The following is a 17,029-nucleotide window of genomic DNA, read 5'->3' as shown; positions in this document are numbered from 1 at the left end:
GCTGGAGATGTCAGCAGCAGGAGAGGGAGAATTCTGTGTTGACCTGAACCAGTTAAGATGATTCACTTCCTCATCAAGGGGGGACTTCCTCAGGTGACAGAAGCTAACCATTTCATTATTTCTAAAAAAGGCAAAACTGCAGATGTCACTGACAGGGGTTTTGTACTCACAAGGCTGCTCAGTAACTTCTCCCAGTTCAGGTCACTTTCAGTGACACTGAAATTTCATTTCACAGTAGCTAACCACAGTATGTTTAATATGAGATGGACGATAATGCAGGACAGCACAGGCAACATGCACTCATTGCTACTCATCCTACTTGCAGCAGGTCCTGGTGTCATAATTGTGTTTCAGTTTTATAGGCCTTTCTCAAACATCCCCAGTTGATTGAACAGTCATGCTTGGAAACATTTCCGTATTTTCTTCCTGCCAGGTTTCCTCCAGCCAGGTGAGTGACGTGTGGTTATCGTGTGATTTTTGACATAAAAGCTGTTTCCTGTTGGGATGCCACGTGTGAAGCTCTATGAGAGCAGTTTCGAAAGGTCACAGACCTTAAACAATGTTTATTTGGTGCAAAAAAAGTTTGAAACCAATGTACAGAGTTTTCATAACACATACTTCCTGGGAACATCCTGCAGCCTCTGGTGTTGGTTGAATGACATAGCCATGGCCAGCAAGAGCAGGTGCTGCTCCCGAGTGCAGCCAAAGTTCCCTGCTTGCCAGGGGCTGACCAAAGAGGAGCCTCCTCACCCAGGGTGGAGGACGGCTCCCTCGGAGGACACACTCCTAGTGCTCCAAGGTCCCTAGAGAGGAAGAAATGCATCTGCTTTGATGTGGGAATCTTATTAAGCCTTCCTATAGGGAAAAGGAAGTGCACAACAAATGTGCTCCTGCTAGCCGCTCTCTGACAATATTCTTTGATAGTACTGGCCTATTTGTTTTCAGCTGAAATCATTAGCTTCTATTTTTAGTATAGCAACAGCTATTGGCTAAATTTGTCTACAGCAGGCCATTAGGCTATTGGAATTAAAATCACTTTTGGAAAAAAAAGCCTGGTTGGAGTCTTTGTATGAAGCCCATGGGTTCAACCTGAGTACTGTTTCTGGTCCTTGCAAGCTGAATTTTCATTTCTAAACACCCACTCTTAGCAGCCCATTCCCAAAATGGAACCCACAAGCTAAATTCCAGTCTTCCTTAGGGGCCAAATCTCTGCCACCTGTCATGTTAAGAAATAGTGGATTTGGGGCCCAGCGTAGTAGCCTAAAATCCTCACCTTACACACACCAGGATCCCATGTGGGCGCCAGTTCTAATCCCAGCGGCCCTGCTTCCCATGCAGTTTCCTGCTTGTGGCCTGGGAAAGCAGTCGAGGACGGCCCAAAGCCTTGGACCCTGCACCTGTGTGGGAGACCCGGAGGAAGCTCCTGGCTCCTGGCTTTAGATCGGCGCAGCACTGACCATTGCAGCCACTTGGGGAGTGAATCATCGGACAGAAAATCTTCCTCTCTGTCTCTGCTCTTCTCTATATATCTGACTTTCTAATAAAAAGAAATCTTTTTAAAAAAATAGTGGATTTTGTACAGAGTGTGTGTAGTAATCTGCATTTTTACCCTTTTTATTTAGAAAGAATAGTTTCTACATGTACAGTGGAATCCACACTGGCTTGGAAGATGATTCCAAATTTCAGATTGTTAAGCAAAACAATCACAAAAAATGATACATATTATAATGGGATTATTATTTAAGGCCTTTGCTTCCTGCTCACTTACTATGTATGTTGCTGTTGGCTGATCTGGATTAGAGAAAGCAGTGGTAAAATGTTACCTGCACAGTTTAAAAGTTGTCTCAGTAGCCATCCCAGTGTGAAAAGCACATTTACAAAGAACTGCAACTGTTGGAGAACTTTGATCCAGTCCATCCAGTGAGGCCGGGACTTAGAAGGTGTATCATGTCTGCAGCACTTGCTGATCAGTGGCACCCGTAGGTTTGCCACAGATAGTAAGTACTTGGTAGAAATCTGCAAAAGCGTTCTTTGCGATTCAGTTGATTTTGTGGAATTGACAGTGAAGAGTACTGTGCATTTTATTCTTACTTATAAATTGTGTGTTCCACATCAGATGCATGTGGAAAGGTTGGGTCACCGGTTGGTGTTCGTTTCCCTTCCACTGTTGCTGCAAAGGGCTCATCACTCGGTTCGTGGAGAGGATTTATGCTTGAATTGCTGTCCATTTTCATTGTGTACAAGAAGCTCTCTATATTCACGGAAAATGGAATTAATGATAAGGTCATTGGCGCAAAGTATTTGAGATCTGTGTGTAGTTATTTCATAATACAGATTTTCCATGAACCTCAAAAAATGTTTATTTCCATCTGTTTGAAAGAACATGAGAGAGCTAGGGAAAGACAGAGCTAGGGAGAGGAAGGGAGATCTTGCATTCACTAGTTCTCTCCCCAAATGCCTGCAGTAGCCAAGATTAGCAGTCAGAACCGAGAACTCCATCTGTGTCTCCTACGTGTGTGGTAAGGGTCCAAGCACCTGGGCCTTCGTCTGCCTCCTAGAATATGCTAGCAGGAAGCTGGTAGAAAACAGAGTCGCCAGGGCTTGAAGTGGCCTTGATACTGGCAGCCCAACAAATGGCTTAACCTGCTGTGCTATAATACCTATCTGGGGAGTGAACCACTGCATGGAAATCTCTCTGTATCTTTCTTTCTGTAACACTGAATTTCAAATAAAAACATCTTTAAAAATTTTTTTTTTAATTTTATGATACGATTCCATGGGCTCTGGGATTTCCCTTATTCCCCTCCCAAAGATTCCCTCCACCTCCCTGGCTTCCCCTATATTATTATAATTGTATAGTCCTTCATAAGCAGTCATAAGTCCATTATTCTGCTATTTAAGTGTATCCTGACATTGCAGGTATGGACAATGGCAGAAAACCCAGCATCCTATTGTCAAGATATAGATAACAGTTTCATTGGGAGTTCATCTTTGATTTGGAAATAGAGATGCATACTGCATTGTATCTTCACATCTGGATATGATAGTCTCCATTACACAGTTTCTACACATTCCCTTAAATGAGAAGCCATAAGACAAAATCAATAACAGGAATAAAGTTAAATTAACAACAATATGAAGTTAAATAACATGCTATAAATACTTTCAAAATAAATTAGCCTGCTATACAGATTAATTTAATTTTGAGACTCACCTGCCATTGCCTTGGCAGGACCAGAACAAATAATTTTGTGAACCTTATATGACCTGTGTAGTTCTGACATTGTCCACCCCTGTTCACTCACAGAATGTGGAAGGTGAATCCCAATCAGTAATTCTAGACCAGAGGGCTAGATGGGAGAACTTGCGGGTGGCGAAGATTTGTCTGGAAAGTGGGTTGTGCCGCACACCCCTCACACCCTGGGACACTGCCCGAGAGCCGAAACACTCAGTCATGGCCAGCAGTTTGTGGTATCCGAATTGCTCGTTTGTTCTCAGCAGGAGGCAGTGGCTCTCAGAGGACATGGCTTTGGTTTCCCAGGAGCCAGCCTTTCATGCCCAGACCTTGGATTGACCCAGTGAGAACAAGGCTGAGCAGATGCAGAGTCCAGGCCTGCAGCCCCCATGCCAGCTCCCAGAGGGCAGCCCAGTCTTTTCACACTTGCCAGAAAGTCAGCACAAGATCGCCCTCCTACCTTCCCAGCTTCACCCTGCTTTTCCAGAAGCACTCCTTAAGTTGGGCTCTGTGGACAAGCAGCTTCTGTCACTTGTGTCTTTCTCATGTTGATTTCATGGCAGGAAAGAAGAGGCGGCATCTACCAGTGAGCTCCAGCCTCTTCCTTTGCCCCGGAACTTGGCCACCGGCCACCGTGGTGGCCACGACACCCTTCCGGTGTGGCTCAGCCTCCCTGTGCTCCTCCTTCCTGGCCACCCTTCAGCCCGCGTGCCTGCTAAGCTTTCCTGGGCTTCCGGCCGCAGGATTACTCTTTGCCACAAGGCCTGGATCCTTAGGAGTTGGTTATATCTTCAGGGCTCACCTGGCATTGCGTTCCCAAGGTACCATTCTGAGGTCGTGGCAGCTTGGCTACGATCACTTCTCTGACACGCTCAGATGCCCCTCTGCCGATGCCCGGCACAGCTGGCTGCTTCTACCTGTCATTTTTGTGTGTGTTAATGCTGCCTGGGCTGAATTCTCTCTTGATCATGTTTCACTCCCAGCAGAGTTGTCCACAAGTGGGGATGGCTCAAAGAGCCAAGTCACTCAGCTGAGTGGAGTCTCACTCACCCTAACCCTGCCTCACCTGGACAGGGCCCCTAGGCAGGGAGCAGCCCCCGTGCTCGTGTCTGGTTCCAATCACTGGTTAGCTCCATCAAGTTCAAACATGAAAGACATGGATGGCCTTTTCTTGACTCTGAAGAGGACATAAATTTCCGAATCATATCTCATCATTACCTAACACATCTGTAGCCTGCTTAGTCTATACAGGCATAATCCTGCTTAAAGCAAGAGTCTGGGTAGTTTGACCTTCATTTCAATATATGATCTTTTTTCCTTTAGAGACTGCGGGGTGTTCTGGGAAGCATTTCACGACTGGCTGTGAGAGAGTGAGAGGAGGAACCCTGACTTGTGGCATTTGCTAATTCCGATGGTGTTAAACCCTGACTGACCACAAGCTACAGCAGGGTGTCACTGGTCACAGCCTTTGTTTGTTTGTTTGTTTTAAGATTTACTTTTTTTATTGGAAAGACATACATAGGGAAGAAGAGACAGATCTGTCCACTGGTTCACTGCCCGCAAGTGGCCATAATGGCAAGCTGGAGCTGAGCTGATCTGAAGCCAGGAGCCAGGCACTTCTTCTGAGCCTCCCTTGTGGGTGCACAGTCCCAAGGTTTGGGGCCGTCCTCGACTGCTTTCCCAGGCCACAAGCAGGGAGCTGGATGGGAAGTGATGCAGCTGGGACACAAGCTTGCGCCCATTTGGTATCCTGGAGCGTGTCAGCCCATAGCCTCTGCTTTTGTGAGCCAGCTGTGGCACACCACCCTGATTACCTGTATGCTGAAATGCTTTCCCACCTGACCAAGCAGAGCAGAGTCCAAGCAAACATGCCCACCAAGGGGAAGAACAGCTAAAGCAGAACTAATGCAGGTAGCTCAGAGAGAGTTTGGCGTTTCCTTGGCCACAGGGAGTATTGGGAGCTTGGAGCTCCTTAGGGTCACCTGCCTGGGGACACAGAGGGAGGCGCAGATGCCTGGTGTTACTCTCGTTTATTGTGTTTGTATTTGTGGAAATCTTCAGACTTATCAAAAGTCTGTTCTACACCCCTGAAAAAGTTAGATTAAGAATCATCTAAGACAATGTGTATAAAATCAGTGATGAAAAAATCTTTATATGTCAAATGGGCTATTTATTGCTGCATTAAGTAATATCTATCTGTTTGAACATAGCTTTGTAAAAACATGTGCTTTAAAAAAATTTTTTTAATGTATTTGGAAGTTGGAGAGACAGCTATCACATCTACTGCTTTACTTCCAAAGATATCAGCAAGAGCCAGAGCCAGGCCAGGCAAGAGCCGGGAGCCAGAGCCTCCATCTGGAGCAGAGCCCAAGTCCTGGAGCCACCGCGGCTGTCTCCCAGAACCAACATCAGCAGGAAGCTGGCGCTGAGAGTGGAGTCGAGACTCAAGCATTCCATTGTGGGGTATGTACTTCCTGCCTGGCATCATGGCCATTGTGCCAACCTCTGTCTCTGAAAATACTTTTCTTAGTATCATTTATCTGAAAAAATTAGAATGTAAGGTAAATAGAGAAAACAGCAACAGTCTTAGGACACTAATGAATCTAATCCCCCAAGTTTCATGTATACTTACACTTTTTAAACTACTCTGTTGTTAGTCCTCAGTAATCCTGATATCTCATGGACATATCTTGTCATTACATATTTTTATTGTTTAAATGTTTATTTTTATTGGAAAGGCAGAATTACAGAGAGAGAGCAATCATCCCCCAGTTCACTATTCAAATGGCTCCTATACCTGGAGCTGGAACGATCCAAAGTCAGGAGCCAGGAGCTTCTTCTGGGTCTCCCACATGAGGGTAGGGGCCAAGGATTTGAGCCATTCTCTACCGCTTTCCCAGGCCAATACAGGGAGCTGGATGGGAAGCAGAGCAGCTGGGACAGGAAGTGGTGCCCATATGGGATCCTGGCATGTGCAAGGCAAGCATTCAGCCACTAGGCCATCATGCCAGGCCCACAACATGATCTTAAATGACCACACAGTACAAGTATAAGATGGATATATTACAGATTGTTTTGCTGCTTTTAAAAGAAGATTTATTTATTTTTCTTGGAAAAGCAGATTTATACAGAGAAGGGGAGACCAAGAGATCTTCCGTTCGCTGGCTCACTCCTCAGATGGCTGTAACAGCCAGTGCTGAGCTGATTCAAAGCCAGGAGCCTCTCGTGGGTCTCCCATGCAGCTGCACAGTCCTAAGGCGTTGGGTCATCCTCCATTGCTTTCCCAGGCCATAAGTAGGGAGCTGGACCCGGCACAATGGTTGAATTGGCTGATCCCTTCACCCTCTTTGCAAGTGCCAGGGTGCTAGTTCATGTCCTGTCTGCTTTACTTTCCATCCAGCTCCCTGTATTGGCCTGGGAAAGCAGTGGATGGTGGACCAAAGCCTTGGGACCCTGTATTCACGTGGGAGACCCAGAAAAAGCTCCTGGCTCCTGGCTTTGGATTGGCTTGACTCCAGCTATTGTGGCCGCTTGGAGAATAAACTAGCAGATGGAAGATTATTCTCTCTGTCTCTCTTTTTGTAAATGTGCCTTTCCAATAAAAATTAAGAAAAAAAGAGTTAGGAGCTCTGCCTTATGTATGCCCTATTTTTCTAGCTCTTCAATATTTAATAAACCTAATTTTTCAAAAAGTCATGAAATCCAAATATTTAGAAGCAAATCTCAAAACATGGACATTTCTGAAGATACCTCCAAAGCAGATAACAGAGGATTTTTCAAATGAGAAGCTTATGTTAAGATTTTTGCTAGAATGAATTCACCAGAACAAAAGGTCTCCAGGAGGCTGTTTCCTCTACAACCTCTGCTGGGAAGCCACCGCCTGTCCCTGGTATTGCAAATCCTGTGCTTTGGAGACTAAAAAGCCCCATTTTTCTCCAGTTTCAGAACAAAGACTCCCTTCCTCCACTGTCTGACTCCCCCAGCCTTCAGGTGCACACATGTGCGCGTACAGTCAAGCACGCGTGCACAATGAACCAAGCAAGGAAGCAAGAGAGATCAGTAATGAGAGAGCCCACTAATGGATTGGCTTAAGTATAGAACAACAGCCCATCACAGTTCTCAAAAATAATCAATCAAGCACTTAATTTTAAACATAAAAGTAAGCTGCCAGGAGACTGTTAATAGATAACCAGATAAATTAACAGTTGTAGGTGGGATTTGAAACCAGTGCAGGCTTTCCACCAAGCTCTGAGCTCCGTGCATATAAAGGGCCTCTCTGGCTGGGCACTTGATTTCACACTGTTTCAAAGTGGGAAATCTCCTTTTACTAAGTATCCCTTCTCAGCAGGCTCGTCACTTCAGGGAACTGTCCTTTGTATGTCTTCCATAAATTTTATAACACCACTACTTTAAAATATTGATGGGCAACCTGGCCATGGCCCAGGTCCGCGGTGGGTTAGTGCAGAGGTGAAAACCTTCAGGAGGGTGGAAACAGGAAGGAACACACACCCCTGCTGATCCTTGTTAAGGAACAATTGTGTAAGTGCGGTCGTTACTGGAGCGGAGACCTGGCTCTGATGGATGGTTTTGCCCTCTGGGAGCTGGCTCAGAGCCGTGTGGGGACACGAGGACATGTGGGACACACGCAGGCAGAGTTCAGATACCTACAGATGCACAAAGGATAAGAAAAGCCACATGTAAGCCCCCCAAGTTGCTCAAACTTGAAATGGAAACTTTTCCCATTTCGCAGGCTCACTGCAAAATTAGTGGTGAATGAGGATCCATAGCTCTGTAGCCCTTTGCCAGGGACCCTCTAGGGGCAAGGGACCAAAAGCCAACAGCAAGAAGGAGCATCAGGAGTAAGACAAGTCCTTGTCTTGCACGCGCCAGGATCCCATATGGGTGCCAGTTCTAATTCCCCTCCAGCTCCCTGTGTGTGGCCTGGAAAGCATTAGAGGACGGCCCAAAGCCTTGGGACCCTGCATCCACTTGGGAGACCTGAAAGAGGCTCCTGGCTTCAGGTCAGTACAGTTCCGGCCGTTGCGGCTACTTGGGAGTGAATCAATGGATGGAAGATCTTCCTCTCTGTCTCTCCTCCTCTCTGTATATCAGGCTTTCCAATAAAAATAAAATAAATCTTTAAAAATCGTTGCAGGTTATAGTGCTCCCCAGCACTGTGGTGACTGCAGTTCACAGCTAGGTGTTCCCTACTGAAACCCTGGGGGAGAGGAGCTACTGGGTTCCAAACGCAAGGAGATTGAAGACATGGAGAGGATGTTGTGTGGCTTGATTGATTTGTGCTGCATATATGTGTTTTTTAAAAATTTATTTATTTGAAAGAGAGAAATTTTCTATTCGCTCATTCACTTCCAGAATAGCTGAAATGGCCAGAGCTAGACTAGTCCAAAGCTGTGAAGCTGGGAGCCAGGAGCTTCTTCTGGAACTCCCGTGTGGGCTCAGGATTTGGGCCCTGCTCTGTTTCTTTCCCAGGTCACAAGCAGGGAGCCTGAGTAAAAACAGAGCAGCTAGGACTCAAACCAGTGCCCATATGGGATCCTGGCACTGCAAGTGGAGGATTAGCCTGTAAGCTACCACACCAGTCCCACCATATACGTATTAAAGAATTATACTTCACCTTATTAAAATGCACATGTATTATTTGTGAATTAAAAAATCTTTAATTACAAAAAGAAGCAAATGCTCCAGGTCAGTGCAATCTCTCAGTGAAGTGGCTAATACGGTTGCCCAGGAACACAGGAACCTGTACTTGTCTTTATGACAGGTACCAGCCAACCCTGGAGTCTCTGGTGAGTGCCCACTCATGCCACCTGTGCCATGTAGCAGAGGTGGTGATCAGCCTTGGCGCTGCTCCAGCCATTCTGGCCATAGCCGCCTTGGTGCCCACTCATGGCAGAAACTTTCCAGGAAGAGTCTGAGATTCTGGCTGCTCGGATTTTTTGCCCAGCATCAGCACAATCTGCATAGATCCACCAGTGTGGGGCTTCCAAAATAGCACACCGAATTCTGCAGAAGTTTTCAAAATGTTGTCTGCTGCTCAGGCATCATTTGGAAAACAGTGCCTCTTTGCAGTGGGCTGTAGCTCATGTCTTCTCAAGAAGGAAGTGGGTGGTGAAAGCCTTGAGCTCAAGAACAGGGACAGTGAAGAAACCCCAGGGTCCACTGTCTTGTGTCCAAGTAAGGATTTCCCAAACAGAGATCATGCAGCTGCAAGTTTGATAGGATGAGGTTTCCGGCCTGTGAGTAGAGCCAGTGGGGAGCAGAAAGCATAGGCACTGCTGAACTTACAGATCAAGGCACTCAAAGCTCAGTGAGGTGAGGCAACTCGTCCAAAGCCACCCAGAGTTGGTTTCCAAATCCAAGGTGAGGGTCTGCGATCTAAAATGCCTTTAGGACCCACTCTGTCCAGGGCACAGTTTCATTAGATAGAGTTGTGCTGTTGTTCAGATAGGGTTAAAATGTGTATTCTAGTCCCAGGGACATTAGAAACCAGTACAAAACTAAAGGGGGCCTGGGTGAGCCAGAGCAGCCAGGCTCTCTTTCCTACACAGCACCTGCCACGAGAATTCAGATGTGCCTACACAGCTTTTCGTTTTCACTGTAGGAGAAATACACCTTTTCTTTGCAAACCCAGTCTGCATTTAAAAGAGCAGAGCCTTATCTATTTTTCTCTCCCCAACAGCTCTGGTTTCTGACCAGAACATTCCCTCATGCGAACTTTTTTGGCTAAGTTCTCAAGGCTCATTTCCTAGCAGCATCTTATCTTAAACACACACTTAAGTCTTTCTTTAAAAGGAAAACAACATTTCCATGTTTACATGCATAGGAGCACCCCCTGTGTAGCCCCCTAACTGGTTGAATAGTGCTTCTCATCACTTCGGAAATTAATCTGACCTTTTGCCCCAGGGCATGTGTGTCAGCTATTAAGGGCTGTTGAGGGACAATCTGTGCGGTGTGGGAGGTGACATCTGTTCTACAGAATGTGGCCTTCTCTGTGGGGCTACCCTTACCCCTCTGTGACAGGTCCTTATCGTCCTGATGGGCTGCCAGCCTTCCTAACTTTCAACCTTGTCTCTGAGCAGGGGGTGCTGATGGCCAAGGGAAAGGACCTCGCCTTTGAGGGGTCTCCCCTCTCCACCTGTCTGTCCACTGAGAAGGTGCTGGTTTTCCAAGGCGGTGTGCTATTGATTGGCATGTGTGTGAGCTTGTATGCAGACAGAAGGAGGGGAGGGAACCAATTTTTGAGTCACATCTTGCAAATCCTTCCATTCTAAGTGGATTGTAAATCCATTTCTTTGCTTTTCTCAGACTTAGATTTATAAGCTGGGATCATGGAGTTTGTATTCCTTTTCCAGCTCAAGCTCTGGATTTGGCAGGGTGCACCATGGAATCTTTGGTGATTTGCATGCTCTGAGCTGACTGAGTTGCTTTCTTTATGGGATCATTTTTAGATAGATTGTCTCTGCGGACCTCTGTTCTTTTGTGCCCAGCGTTCAGAGGTTACATCAAAAACCTCCTGGCCTGCTGCCTGATGTGACCTTTGAACTCTAAAGGGCACGAGATCTTGAGGCCATAAAATAAAGTCCAAACACTAAAGGTGTCATTCGAATTGTCCTCACAGGATGAGAGTTTGAAGCTTGGTCACATGATTATTCAGGGTGGCAGAAATACCGAGGCAACAAAAACCAGAGAGCGTCCCCACCCGTATCTCATTTTGTAGCCAGGAAAGGTCAGTCAGTCACAGGATGCACGCATTGGGCCAGTTGCTACAGATGTCAACTGCATCTCTCTATTTGCGTTCCTGGGAGCAGGTCGCTAGGATGCGCATTCGCTGGGCAGCCTGCTGTTGGGTGTAAAACATTAGGATTTTCATTGTGTCCCTATAAGCAGATTTAGTGTTGGGCCCTGACCACATGAGGACAGCAGCACTCATCCGCTGGGTCTACGCGCTGGCACTGCAGAGCTCCAACTCCCAGCAAGGGCAGCAGGGCAAGGCTGAAATCTGAGAGCCACAACCTGTGTGGCTTGGAAGCAAGTGCTCTGTATTAGCTGTTGGTTTTTTTAAAAGGGGAAGAAGGCCTGGCTCTGAATCAAATCTCCAAAGAGAATGTCATTAGGAAGGGGAAGATCTATTTGGAATAACGATAAAGGGCTCCTTGTGGCCAGCTAGCATTTCAGGGCCAACCAAAACAAACACGCAAGGGAAATGCAGCAAGGTCCAGCAGAGCCCTGGGTGGATAAAGCAAAGGCTCCAGCTCAGGATGCTTGACACCAAATAAATTATCCAGAATATTCTAAAACCATAAATGAACTTGTACTGATTTATGTAGAGGTTTCCAAGGTCTTTCAAAAATGCATGCGAGGAGCATTTATACTCCCTAGTGGCACAGAAAATGCTCCACGGCAGCAGAAAGGAGCAGAGCTGAGCACGGCTGAAAGTCTACAGCTACAAATGAGCTGCCCTGGTGCAGAAGGGCCCATCCCCAGGCCATCGGGGAGGGTCATCCTCGTGGACAGGTCAAGGTCCGCCCGGCACTGCAGCAAGGGGAAACCCAGTCCTGCATCAGAGGCAGGTGGGTGCAAACTCTGCATCTCTCAAGGCTAATAGATAACAGACAGGCCAATAACGGACAAGGGCCAACACTTCTTACCGTATTAGGGCCCAGGTAGGGCAGCAGTATCTACAGCAGAAGAGGTGTAAAGCTTTTGTTTCCGCAGCCCACCCTGCTCTTTCCTCTTGCTCGCGGTCTGTTCCACTTCTCGCTGATCCATGGCACAGAGGAAAGGCCCCAAGTGAACTTCCCTTTGTTTAGTAAAGGCTTGTTTGTGTTTGGCTGGTGGTTTCCTTTCACAGGTGGTCAAGAAATCTGACAGGAACTAGGAGCTTTTTTCAGGTCTCTCAAATGGGAGCAAGGGCCCAAGCACTGGGCTCACCTCTGCTACCTTCTCAGGGCACAGAAAGGGAGCTGGTTCAGAAATGGAGCAACTGGGACACCAACCAGCACCCGTACAGGATGCCATTACCCCAAGCAGAGGCTTGGTCTACGGTGCCAGCTCCTGTACCCTGTCTGTGAAAGGTGGTTCCTATGCCATAGTGAGTCCAGATCTCCTGTGTTTTCTGATCATTCTCCTTTTCTTCTGCTACCTGCTCTCTTGGAGAACTCATCTGGATCTGGGCCAGTGGTGGTTAGGCCTCTAAGTTTCTCTGATTTGCATGGCAGATAAAGAAGTCACAAACTTTCAAGTTGTGGCAAAGAGAGGTCAGAGGGAGCTGTTGCATGCGGGCCTGGGGAGAGAGCAGACAATGCCCTTGGACCAGCCTCTGGTTTAGTTCTCTTTCAAGCACCCTCAGAGCTGGTTTCACTGGTCCATGGGTCTGTGACATCCCACCTGCCTTCTTCAATTGTTCAAAACCCAATTTTCTTTAAAATATGAAGCTAAACCCTTGCAACCCTAGTATGTCTTCTTGAAGCAGCCAAGGTCAGAGCAATCTTTCCTTTCTGATCACTTGGAATGCCTCTGTCCATCCAGAATGTATTGCGCTCAATTTTATGCTGTGAGTGAAATAGTGCTTGCATATGCATATGTGTTTATATTTTATACGTCAACAGCGACATTGAAACCCCCTCACCAGCTGGACTGAAAGCTCACGCAGAGCAGGAGTGCCATCCTTCCTCCTATCCAGCTCCCTTCCTGAAAATAATTCCTGGTGAATCACCTGGCAATGGCTTCTAGAATGTACTACACATTTTCTGGTGAGAATACATTTTATTCAAAATTCAATGATGGGTCTGGCATGAGAGCCTAGTAGCTAAAGTCTTCACCTTGCATGGGCTGGGATTCCATATGGGTGCAGGTTCTAATTCCGGCAGCCCTGCTTCCCATCTAGCTCTCTGCTTGTGGTCATGGAAAGCAGTTGAGGACAACCCTAGGCCTTGGGAAACTGTGCCTGCGTGAGAGATCCAGAAGAGGCTTCTGGGTCCTGGCTTTGGGTTGGCACAGCTCCGGTCGTTGCAGCCACTGGACAGAAATTCTTCTTCTCTGTCTCTCCTCCTCTCTGTATATCTATCTGACTTTCCAATAAAAATAAATCTTTAAAAAAGATAGAAATTCAATGGAAGAAAGCTGATTTAAAGTGCCCCTAAGCATCCTGTTGCCATATTCTGTGAGCCTATAAATGTGTAGAACATGTAGTTATGATGGTCAAGTCCCATGTCACCACCACCCAGCAAGACTAGGTAGAGTCTACAGGTGATGCACTCAGATAGCCTAGGCCCAGGCTTATTCAGTTTTTATTACCTGTGAGAGAAGAGGGTAGAGAAAGCAGAGATGGACAGTGAGGGGCGGGGATAGGAATAGTTGAGAAGGGATGAAAGCTTGGGCTGAAAAGACAGTCCAGGTCTCCCACATGGGGTGACAGGGACCCAGCTCTTTGATCATCACCTGCTGCCTCCCAGGGTATGCACTGGGAGGAAGTTGGAGTTTGGAGCTAGAGCCAGGAATTGCACCCAGGTACATGGACTTGGGACACCGGCTAAAGGCCTGATTGGAGAAGGTATGAAGAATGAGTGAGGCCTGCGGCCATGGCTATAAAGATTCTGAGTTGGGGCTCTGGTTGAAGCATTTCTTACAAACTTTGCAGGGGACTCTGCCATGTGGCCATGGTTGGGGATCACTGGGTTATATGGTACAGTCAGCCTTCTCAGCCTGTGAGTTTACCTGCTGTAGCCAGTACTCACCCACAGTGGTTTACGGTCTGTGAATCTCAATAGAAGTCCATGGGAGAGGAAATATAATTGGTTGAGCTGGAGAGACTAAGTGACCATGTTGGTCCAATCAGCCAGGGTTAGGGGCTGGGTCATGAATAAGACCCCTGGCTATGAAGGACCTATCCTGTGGGTTATGGGATGTGTTTACCAAGAATGGGAAGGGGGCCCGGCGCGGTGGCGCAAGTGGTTAAAGGTCCTCGCCTTGCACGCCCGGGATCCCATATGGGCACTGGTTCTATCCCGGCATCCCTGCTTCCCCTTTCCAGCTCCCTGCCTGTGGCCTGGGAAAGCAGTCGAGGACGGCCCAAAGCTTTGGGAACCTGCACCCACGTGGGAGACCCGCAAGAGGCTCCTGGCTTCGGATCGGCATAGTATCGGCCCGTTGCGCTCACTTGGGGAGTGAATCATCGGACGGAAGATCTTCCTCCCTGTCTCTCCTCTCTGTATATCCGCCTTTCTAATGAAAAAATAATAAAAATAAATCTTAAAAAAAAAAAAGAATGGGAAGGTTGTGTGCTGAACAGACATCCTCAAAGACAAGTACAATTCCTTGCACTGTTATGGTATCAAAATCATGGTAATTGTTGGGAGATCTGTGGGCTCTTCAAGGGCTGAGGTAATCACTCTGAAAATCCCTATGTATTCATTACAATCTCTGCGCTTTACAATTCTGGGACATCTTGGGGCCACCTGGACCTAGGGAGAAGCTGCCTCTGACAGGTTGAGCTGATTCCTAGAGATAACAAATAATTCAGCTGCAAGAATGCCTTTGATATGCAAACCAACCAGTCCCGGTCCATTTCCCCATCTAACACCTTCCTCAGGTTCAGGCAGCTCCAACCCCATCCTCTGGCCCCACATGGGCAGCTCAGGATGAAGTCGGCTCACATCCAAGGATCACCCTTGGCAGGGGCCTCACTGAAGTTACTCAAACTATCTAAGTTTAAATTTTCACATCAACTAACCCTGCCCCAAGGCTCTTGGTCCACACTGCTGCTCCCAGGAGTGTCCCTTCCTGGTAGGGCACAGCATGTGCCCTCCTCCTGGGAACTGTAAGAAAGTATCTTTTAAAACAGCCCAACACCCGGTATGGTACCTGTTACATTGAAGGCCAGTGATAAACATTTGCTGAAGTAAATGCATGGAGAGATGAGCCACTGATGATGCACGGATGCCGAGATGAGTAGACCTTAGAGAATGTAGTGGAAGGATAATGCATGCCTGCCCACAGCCCTGGCAGATGGATGCCTAGGTCTCTCCTCCCCTTGCTGTGCCCTTTCCTCTGTCACGGAAGGAACCCCAGGCAATTATAGTGGAATGAGAGAGTGGAGGGATGAGATGATCCCTGAAAAATAGCAATCAAAATGAAGACCTTGTGCAGAAAAGGTATGAGTTCCACATCCTTGCTCTTGTGGGAGCTCTTCGAAAATGATGAATGGGCCTGCTGTGACATTTATGTCCCCGTGTCAGGACTTTTTCCATTCTCCTTGCATCCTCTCTCTAGGACAAAAGGTGCACCAAAGAATTGTCTATTCCACCAAAACCCGGGAAAACTGACAAACCCAACCCTCGTTCATTAGACCTGTAGATGAATTATGGGGCATGGTGGGAAACCGTGCCTGGTGCACACGTAATGAACCCAGGACTGCTGGTGATGGATGGATGGATGGGGGTGAACATTAATCTACTCTCACTCACTCTGATGATGTCATTTTTAACCAGCCGTGAACTTCACCCAGAAGCCAACCTAGAGACAGAGTAGTGATAAGTGGGAAATGGATGAGGGGGACAGGGGAGGATGCTAAGGGAGAAATGTTAACCAGACGTCCAAATTCTGGCGTCAGTCTTGCTACAAGTTCATTTAAATGCCCTGTTTAGCTCTTGCATTTAAAACAAGACAAGGCTAAAACTAGAATCAATCCAGTTCAGCCGCCACACTCCGGGCCCGAGCTGGGAATACAATGAAGGGCACAGGAGCAGTCAGGCAGAGTGATGAAACAGCCTCAGAGATGCAAAGGAGGCCTGGGCGGCAGTTCTTTTAGGATGAGAGTGGCCATCTGTCAGCTGGTGCCAGCCAGAGTCCTCATTTTTTCTGGAGCATGTGGAAGGCTGTGTGTGTGTAGGTGGGTGTGTGTGTGAGCATGCACACACATGGGCCTGTGCAGCACATGGACTACCCACCTGCTGGACTGGAAAATTAGGTGATAACAAGCTATTAGAAAGAAAATTTCCTTGGGACTGGTATGGTGGTTCAGTTAGCTAATCCTCTGCCCTGTGGTGTTAGCATCCTGTATGGGTGCCGTTTCATGATCTGATTGCTCCATTTTTAATCTATCTGCCTGTTTATGGCACAAAGCCTTGTGACCCTGTATTCATGTGAGAGACCCAGGAGAAGCTCTTGGCTCCTGGCTTCGGATCAGCCCAGTTCTGGCCATTGTGGTCATTTGGGGAGTGGATCAGAGGATGCAAGATCTTCTATCTCTCCTTCTCTCCCTTTATGCATTTTAAATTTAAAGAAAAAAAAAGGAAAAAAAAGATCTCTTATGTCCCTACATTCACCCACTCGGAAACTTACTTTGGTCAGTGATGATTTCTGTGGAGGGTTTGCCCTTACTTCAAGGCACTCATGTCTTTCTGATCACAGAAGACATAACCAATCTGAATTCTCAGCCTGAATTACTTGAGTTGGAGGAAGAGACTGAGACCCGGAAATGTGGTACAGATGGAGCACTGGCTTAGCCATGGCTACACGGAGAGAGCAGCAGCTTGGGCAGCAAAGAGGGTGCAGTGCACAGGGCGTGGGAACCCGGAGATAGACTGGGCTTGGCACCCACTCTTGACAGTGGCTTCCTCAAGGTCCACGGCAAGGCCACTGTCTGCTGGGGCCATTGCAGAGGCCCACAGGCAGGCAGGGAGAAGTGGATGCCAAGCTTAATCAGTGGAGAGCCAGGAGGACGTAGCGGAGGCCTGAGATCCTGTGGTGAGATGCCACTTGGCTCTATAGTGT

This window comes from Ochotona curzoniae, unplaced genomic scaffold, assembly GCF_017591425.1.
Source record: "Ochotona curzoniae isolate NIBS_2020 unplaced genomic scaffold, NIBS_Ocur_1.0 contig_43, whole genome shotgun sequence".
NCBI classification, from domain to species: domain Eukaryota; kingdom Metazoa; phylum Chordata; class Mammalia; order Lagomorpha; family Ochotonidae; genus Ochotona; species Ochotona curzoniae.
This window is presented reverse-complemented; position numbering follows the sequence as displayed.